The following is an 8,589-nucleotide window of genomic DNA, read 5'->3' on the forward strand; positions in this document are numbered from 1 at the left end:
ACATATCTCCTTCACTTCTCTCCATCTCTCCACTCACATTTCCACCACCCTCACTCTCTGATGAGACAATTGGGATAATCTCCTGATCCCTCTCCCCACCTCAACACCCCGCCCACACACACACCCTCCCACTCCAATCCATCTTTCACAGAAGTACCAAAGAGGTTTTTCTTAAAATGCAGGTCTGATCTTGTCACCTCACTCCTTCATAAACTCCCTAATGCCTTTAGGATCAACTGTAAACTCTGCTTCCTACTTTTCTAGTCTTCTTGCACGCGCACGCGCACACACACACACACACACACACACACACACAAACACATACTGTAGTGGGTAGCTGGGTGGCAAAGTGCAACACCTGGAGCCAAGAAGATGAATCTTCCTGAGTTCAAATCTGACCTCGGACACTTATTAGCTGTGAGACCCTGGGCAAGTCACTTAACCCTGTTTGCCTCAGTTCTCTCATTTGTCAAAATGAGCTGGAGAGATAGAGTATATTATAAAATACAAAATAGATGATTTTGATTATATTAAATTTAAAAAATTCTGTACAAACAGAAGCAATGCATCCAAAATTAGAAGGGAGGCAGAAAGCTGGGAAACAATTTTTGAGGCCAGTACTTCTGATAAAGGCCTCATCTCTAAAATATATAGGGAACTAAATCAAATTTATAAGAATCCAAGTCATTCCCCAATTGAGAAATGGTCAATGGATATGAACAGGCAGTTTTCTGATTAAGAATCCAAAGCTATCTATTCCCATATGAAAAAATGCTCTAAATCTCTAATGATTAGAGAGATGCAAATTAAAACAACTCTGAGGTATCACCTGACACCTATCAGATTGGCTAAAATGACAAAAAAAGAAGATAATAAATGTTGGAGAAGCTGTGGGAAAATTGGAACACTAATTCATTGTTGGTAGAGCTGTGAACTGATCCAACCATTCTGGAGAGCAATTTGGAATTATGCCCAAAGGGCAATAAAGCTGTGCATACTCTTTGACCCAGCAATACCACTTTTGGGTCTTTTTCCCAAAGAGATCATGGAAGAGGGAAAGGGACCCACGTGTACAAAAATATTTATAGCTGCTCTTTATGTGGTAGCAAGGAATTGGAAGTTGAGGGGGTGCCCATCAATTGGGGAATGGCTGGACAAGTTGTGGTATATGAATACAATGGAATACTATTGTGCTGTAAGAAATGATGAGCAGGAGGAGTTCAGAGAAACCTGGAGGGTCTTACGTGAGCTGATGATGAGTGAGATGAGCAGAACCAGAAGAACATTGTACACAGTATCATCAACATTGAGTGTTGACCTACTGTGATGGACTATATTCTTCTCACCAATGCAATGGTACAGAAGAGTTCCGGGGAACTCATGATAGAAGAGGATCTCCAAATCCAAGAAAAAAAAAAGAACTGGAGTATAGATGCTGATTGAACCATACTATTTCTTTTGTTTTGGGTGCTATTGGTTTTTTTTTCTATTTTGAGGTTTTGCATTATTGCTCTGATTTTTTTTCTCTTATAACAGGATTAATGAAGAAATAGGATTAATGTTATTATGTGTATATATATATATATGTGTGTATATAGATATATATCTATATGTATATAGATATATAGATATAACCTATATCAGATTACCTGCTGTCTAGGGGAGGGGGAAGGGAGGGGAGGGAGAAAAATCTGAAATTGTAAAGCTTGTATAAACAAAAGTTGAGAACTTTCTTTACATGTAACGGAAAAAATAAAATACCTTATATGTAAAAAAAAAAAAACAACCAAACCAACAAACAAACAAAAAAAAACCCCACACTTACCTGAAAGCCTTGTTCCTGCTAGAGGATCTGTTCTTTGACCTCAGCTGAACCTGTGCTGAACCACCCTCAAATCCAGTGAACCAATAGATTTGAGTGATGCTAGCCAATTAGCTTTGAACAATGTATATGTGCAGGCTCTGCTCTTGCCCTCAGCAAGCTTGCACAGACACTCACTCTCTTGGGCACGGGAACTCAATCACAGCAGATGCAGCCCTCTAGGGTTCCCCATTTTCTCTCTTCTTTTTCCTAGCTAGCTTTCCTATCTTGCAGAGCCATGTGCACTCTCTTTAATATTATTTAATATACTTTAATAAATGCTTAATGCCCCCCCAAAAAAAATGAGCTGGAGAAGGAAATGGCAAACCACTCCAGTATCTCTGCCAAGAAAACCCGACATGGGGTCATGAAGAGTCAGACATGACTGAAACAACTGAATAGCAACAACAACAAGAAACAAACAAACAACACACACTCCCTACTGTAGCCTTACCAGCCTACTTTTTGTTCCAGACACTGCATCTCAATCCATCTTTGTTCTGGCTCTACCCCATTCCTAGAGCACATCCCTTCCTCATCTATGCCTCTTAGAATCCCTAGCTTCCTATAGGATTCAACTCAAGCCCCACTTTCTTTTAAAAATTTTTTTTAATCACAAAAGTATTTTATTATTTTCCAGTTACATGTAGAGATAGTTTTCAACATTTGTTTTCATAAGATTCTTAGTCCCCAAATTTCCTCCCTCCCTCCCTTCCCTCCCCCCTCCCCAAGACAGAAAGCAATCTGCTATAGGTTATAGATGTACAATCACATTAAACATATTTCTTCAAGCCCTACTTTCTACATAAATCCTTCCCTGATCCCCCAATTTGAGTGCCTTCCTTCTCTAAACTTTTATTAATTTATATATATACATATATATGTGTATATATGACACAATAGAAATCAATTTTGTATGTGTATGCATAGGTGTAGATATACATATGTATAGACACACATGCTTCTTCCATGCAGCACATACATGTGAGCGCACGTGTGTAAATATATTAATTTATTGGATGTCCCTGTTGTGCATTTATACAAATATACACACAGAAAATTAATGTAGATATGTATTGCATGCATACACATACATCCATGTATATGTACATATATAATACACATCTGTTAAGAGCACTGGATTGAAAGCCAGGACAAATCATTCCTAAGACCTTTCCAGTCTTATTTCATGCTACTCCCTTTCACAAATTTTCTGTTGCACTGACACTGGCCTGCTAGTTCTCTGTGTAAGGCATCACTTCCCACCTCCACGCCTTTCCACAGGTGCCGCCCTCAGGTACAGAATGCCCTTCATCCTTACCATTGCCCATGCGAGCATGCTAGCTTCCTTTCGAGTATAGGTCATGTATGCCCTCCTCAGTGAGGCCTGTCCTAATCTTTTTGGTTGTCACGTCTTCTCTCTTCAGATCATTTCTCATAACTTTGTGTATGTATCCATTTCATTTATTTATCTGTGTAGGTATACATTCCTTTCTTGAGTCTAAACAATCAACAAATCAATCTATGGAGCCCTGACGTGTAGGGTTTGCCCGCTGCTCATGCTGAAAACTCAACCACCAACTCTCTCCAGCCAGTAGGATCACACCCCTTGTCCTAGAGGGTCAGAATAACCTTTTCTTTTATATTCCTGTTCTTGGCTCCTAGCACAAGGACTTGCACAAAGTAAACACCTAATTCATATTTGCTGAATCAAACTGAATTTTTAGTCCAAACTCTGCTCTCGAGCAAACCACATCTCTTCCCTGGGCTTCAGTTTATTCATCTATGAAATGGGGGTACTGGTGTTGGACTAGATAATTTTCAAGGTCCCATCCAGATCTATAATTATAGCCTGCTCTATGACTGGAAACACTCCCAGTTATACCCTGGGGTCAAATCAACCAGTTTAAGAGGGTAGAAGGATTGGTTGTAGAGATTGTACAGGGAGTTGGTGCATGTATAAATTCATATGTCCTGTTTTTTAATCTCCATTTGATTTTCTTTTTTTTTAAGTGAGGCAATTGGGGTTAAGTGACTTGCCCAGGGTCACACAGCTAGTAAGTGTCAAGTGTCTGAGGCCGGATTTGAACTCAGGTCCTCCTGAATCCAGGGCTGGTGCTTTATCCACTACACCACCTAGCTGCCCCCTCCATTTGATTTTCTTTCCAAGATTATTGTCATTTTAGCTCTGTGATGCCTCTTATATCTAATGCTTTATTTAAAGTAAAGTGACCCTGCTGGGCCCTCTGACTCCATCTCCAACCCAGGCCTTTTTCAAGTGTCATCTCATCCAGGATTGTGACTTGTGTATGAAAGGAGAAAGGAATGAGATATGCTTTTGTGGAATTATTTAAAGTGAACTTTCCTCTATTCCTGACACTTCTTTTGTCCTAGGCTCTTGCCAATCACCAAACCCACTCAAATGTCCTATAGACTAATAGGAAGGAGAAGCGTACAGAGAGACACAATTTAGATTATTTATCAATTCCAGACACTGCCTTCTTTGGCTAGACTTGTTTTGAGGATGAGCCTGGGAAGAGAAGTAAAAAAAAACATCCAGTCTAATGCCCTCATTATACAGGGCTGAGAAACTGAGGCTCAGGGAACTCTGAGTCTCATGGCCCAGCGGTTTGAGCAGCTGGGAGATAGCTCTCCCACAAGTCCCATTAAGCAGTAGATTTTCATTTGAGCTACCACGCATTACTCTAGGCGAGGGTTTGGCTTCAGTGGCAAAGGAAATGAAGACGCTCCTGCCTAGGGAGGGAGGGGCATGAAAAAGACACGAGATGGGGGATGGGGAGAGAATTCATCACAGCCCAAATTGGGGTGAAGCTCCTTCTCTGGAACAGACTTGGCCTCCTGAAGCTGATGGCCCTGCTACTCCTGATGCTGGTGGCAGGTAACACCCTCCCCTGCCCTCCTCATCTCACATAGCTAAGTTTCTTTTGTTTAGGGTCCCACTCATTTGGGATCTGGGGGTCATTGAACCTGGGCTGGGCTGGGTCATCAAGGTTCTCTCCCTCTACTGAACTCTAAGGGTCCTTACCAGAGAAAGACTTGAGTTTCAAGTTTAGGGGGCTTCTTATGAGATCGGGGGCCATGGTGATGCTTCCTTATGTTATTGCTTATCTTTTTCATTTCTGTGTTCTGTCTCTCCCCTCTTCATTGGAAGGTCTGTAAGGGCAGGGTCCCTCTTTCACTTTCTCTCTCTCTCTTTCCCAGTGCCTACTTAGCTTAGCTGGCATAGTCTTAATTTTAAAAATTAATTTTTATTAATGAAAAGGTACCTTTTCTCCTTTACCACACCCCCACCCCAAATGAAAAGAAAAAGGAAACTCATAATAAGGAGTGTGCAATCTCTGAGTGGGGAGGGATCTCAGTAGACACTCCATATGTGCTGGATGATTGATTGTCTAAAATCAATAACAAAAGCAAGCTGGATGAAGGGAAAGTTTAAGCTTTCAAGAAGAGAGCAAGCTGTTTTAAAGGGCTCTTAAAGGTTAAATTAAATTTCAAATTAGCCTCCATTCATTAGTACCGTCCCCACCAAGAACCTCTAGTTAGTAATATTTCTTCGTATTTAGGGGGGCAGCTAAGTGTTGAAGTGGATAGAATGCAGGAGTCAGCAAGATGAGTCTTCCTGAGTTCAAATCTGACTTTAGACACTTACTAGCTGTGTGAACTTGGACAAGTCACTTAACCCTGTTTGCCTGACTTTCCTTGTCTGTAAAACGAGCTGGAGAAAGGAATGGCAAACCACTCTAGTATCTCTGCCAAGAAAACTCCAAATGGGATCACGAAGAGTTGGACACGACTGAAACGACTGAACATCAGCAATAACATTGGCATTTAGGGAATTGCTGTGTGTCCTTATTAGAATCATAAAAAGTCAGAGCTGGAAGGGCCCATGCCCTCTCATTGTACAGATGGAGAAACTGAGACCCAGGAAGAGTAACTGACTTGCTAAGAGCCTCTCTGGTACTGTGGAACAGAACCAGGACTCATATCCAGGATCTGGAGACTTGATTATCTTGCAGATTGAGGAAATAGGAAATGTATTCAATGATATCTGTCTTTAAAATGTCCTATGGGGGCAGCTAGGTGGCACAGTGGATAGAGCACTGGCCCTGGATTCAGGAGGACCTGAGTTCAAATCCTACCTCAGACACTTGACACTTACTAGTTTTGTGACCCTGGGCAAGTCACTTAACTCCAATTGCCTCACCCCAAATTTTTTTTAAGTGTCCTATAGTTATTGATAATAATTAAATAATCACATGGCAAATAAATAAATAATTGATTGGTTGCTCAGAATGATTATAAGTCAGCTCCTTCAGATGGCTCACTAATTTACACTAACTGGGCAGCTCGCCTTCCTGAGGTAGTGACTAGCATTCCGGATGCAAACAGTCAGAGAAATGTGCTGGCTTTTCCATATGTGATGGGTCTTCTACATTGGTAATTCCTGGCAACCAGTAGACTAGTAGTGGGAAAGATGACCTCCTGAGGACTCAGGAGGCTTGGGCTGGGGTTCTGGCCCTGCTGCTGATTAGCTTGGTGACTTTGGCCAAATTACCCAGCTTCACTGAGCCTCTGCTTTCTCTTCTGTCAAAGGAGTTGAAATAACTGACTTTCTAAGCCCTGTCCCTGTCTCTCTCCCTTCTCATAGATAGATAGATAGATAGATAGATAGATAGATAGATAGATAGATAGATAGATAGATAGATAGATAGATAGATAGATAGATAGATAGATCGATCGATCCTGGACGCAATTGGGAACCACTGGAGTTTGTTGAGGGGATGATGAATGACATGGTCTGACCTTTGCTTTGGTGGCTGAATGAAGGATGGATTGGAATAGGAAGAGACTTGAGGCAGGCTGACTTACCACAGGCTATTGCAATAGTCCAAATGGGAGGTGATGAGCGCCTGCACCAGAGGGGTGGCAGTGTCAGAGGAGAGAAGAGGGCATATCAGAGAGATGATGCAAAGGTGAAAGCAACTTCTTGCCAACGTCTTGGATGGGGGTGGGGGTGGGGTGAGAGATAGTGAAGAACCCAGGATGATTCTTAGGCTGTGAGTCTGTGGGACTGGGAGGTTGCTGTTGCCTTCTTTGCAGGGCTTCTTAAACTTTTTCCACTCACAACCTCTTTTCACCTGAGAAATTTTTCAGCAACCCCAGGCATGTAGGTATATAAAATAGATATACATAACCTTTTGCTGTTGCCAAATTTTTTATGACCACCACATTCAGTTATGTGACCCCCTATCGGTTGTGACCCACAGTTTAAGAAGCTTTGATCTAGAGGCAGCTAGTTGGCACAGTGAATAGAGCACCGGCCCTGGATTCAAGAGGACCTGAGTTCAAATCCAGCCTCAGCCACTTGACACTTACTAGCTGTGTGACTCTGGGCAAGTAACTTAACCCCAATTGCTTCACCAAAAAAAAAGCTTTGATCTACAGTAATCAGGAAGGGAGGAGGGAGAGAGGGTTTAGGGGGAAAGACAATGAGTTCTGCTTTGGACATATTAAGGATTTTTGGTTTGTTTTTTTGTTTGTTTTTGGTGAGGCAATTGGGGTCACACAGCTAGTAAATGTCAAGGGTCTGAGGCTGGATTTGAACTTAGGTCCTCCTGAATCCAGGGCTGGTGCCTTTTCCATTGTGCCACCTAGCTGCCCCGACATATTGAGTTTAAGATGCCTACTGGACATCTAGTTTGAGATGGCCAAAAGACAGTTGGCGATGTAAGATTGGAGGTCAACAGATTAGGACAGGACAGTTAGATAAGGAGGGAGAACATTCCAGACAAGGAGGACAGCTGGCAAAGGCCAAGCAACAGATGGAATGCTATGAACAGGAGGACCTGGGTTCAAATCCTATCTCTGCCTCATGCCACCTATGTGACCATGGACAAGGTGTTCAATGTCTCTGATCCGCACATCCCTCATTCGTAACATGGAGTAACAGAGTGCTGGAATTAGAACCGGGAAGATCTGGGTTCAATCCTGCCTTGGGCCCTTAACTAGCTATGTTGTTATTTAACCTTTCTCAGACTGTTTCCTCATCTCTAAAATGGTAGTAATAATAATAATAATAATCAAGATACTTACCAATGGTAGGGTTATTGCTGAGGATCAAATGAGATAGTGTATGTAAAGCATTATATAAATGCCAGTTGTTATTAGCTGACTTCTCTCCAGTCTCTTCCCACTCCATATTCTATGATCTTTGAGGGATTTGCGCTAATAACACTAAAACCCAGATGCTTTTTCTTGAGGCTTTGGAGTGCTCTCTGGGGAAAAGCTGTTTCTTAAAAGCCTGACAAAATGGGACACCTCATAAGCTCACTTCTTAGGCCTTTAACTAACAGCCTTTATCTTTCTTTTGAACTGGGACTCCAGAATAAATAGAACTCCATTCAGCCTCGAGGGCTCTTGAGATCCATTATGCATTTCACCATAGCTAGCCTCTGATTAGCCTAAACTGAATCACCCCCTTTCCCTCTCCCCACCCCCACCCCTCCCCGGGCTCTGCTCAAAACCATTTATTTCTCCTCCACTGATTACTGTTCACTTTCTCTGTATCACAGAGGAAGCCTATGAAGATTCATTTTCCAAATGAGTTGCTCCCAGGACCTCTGGAGAGTAAATCTAAGTGTCCTGTGGTAAATGAGTTCCTTTGAATGGGATTTCAGGATGAATAGTGTATGTTTTTCTTCTTTACA

Source organism: Dromiciops gliroides, chromosome 4, assembly GCF_019393635.1.
Source record: "Dromiciops gliroides isolate mDroGli1 chromosome 4, mDroGli1.pri, whole genome shotgun sequence".
In the NCBI taxonomy this organism is placed as follows: Eukaryota; Metazoa; Chordata; class Mammalia; order Microbiotheria; family Microbiotheriidae; genus Dromiciops; species Dromiciops gliroides.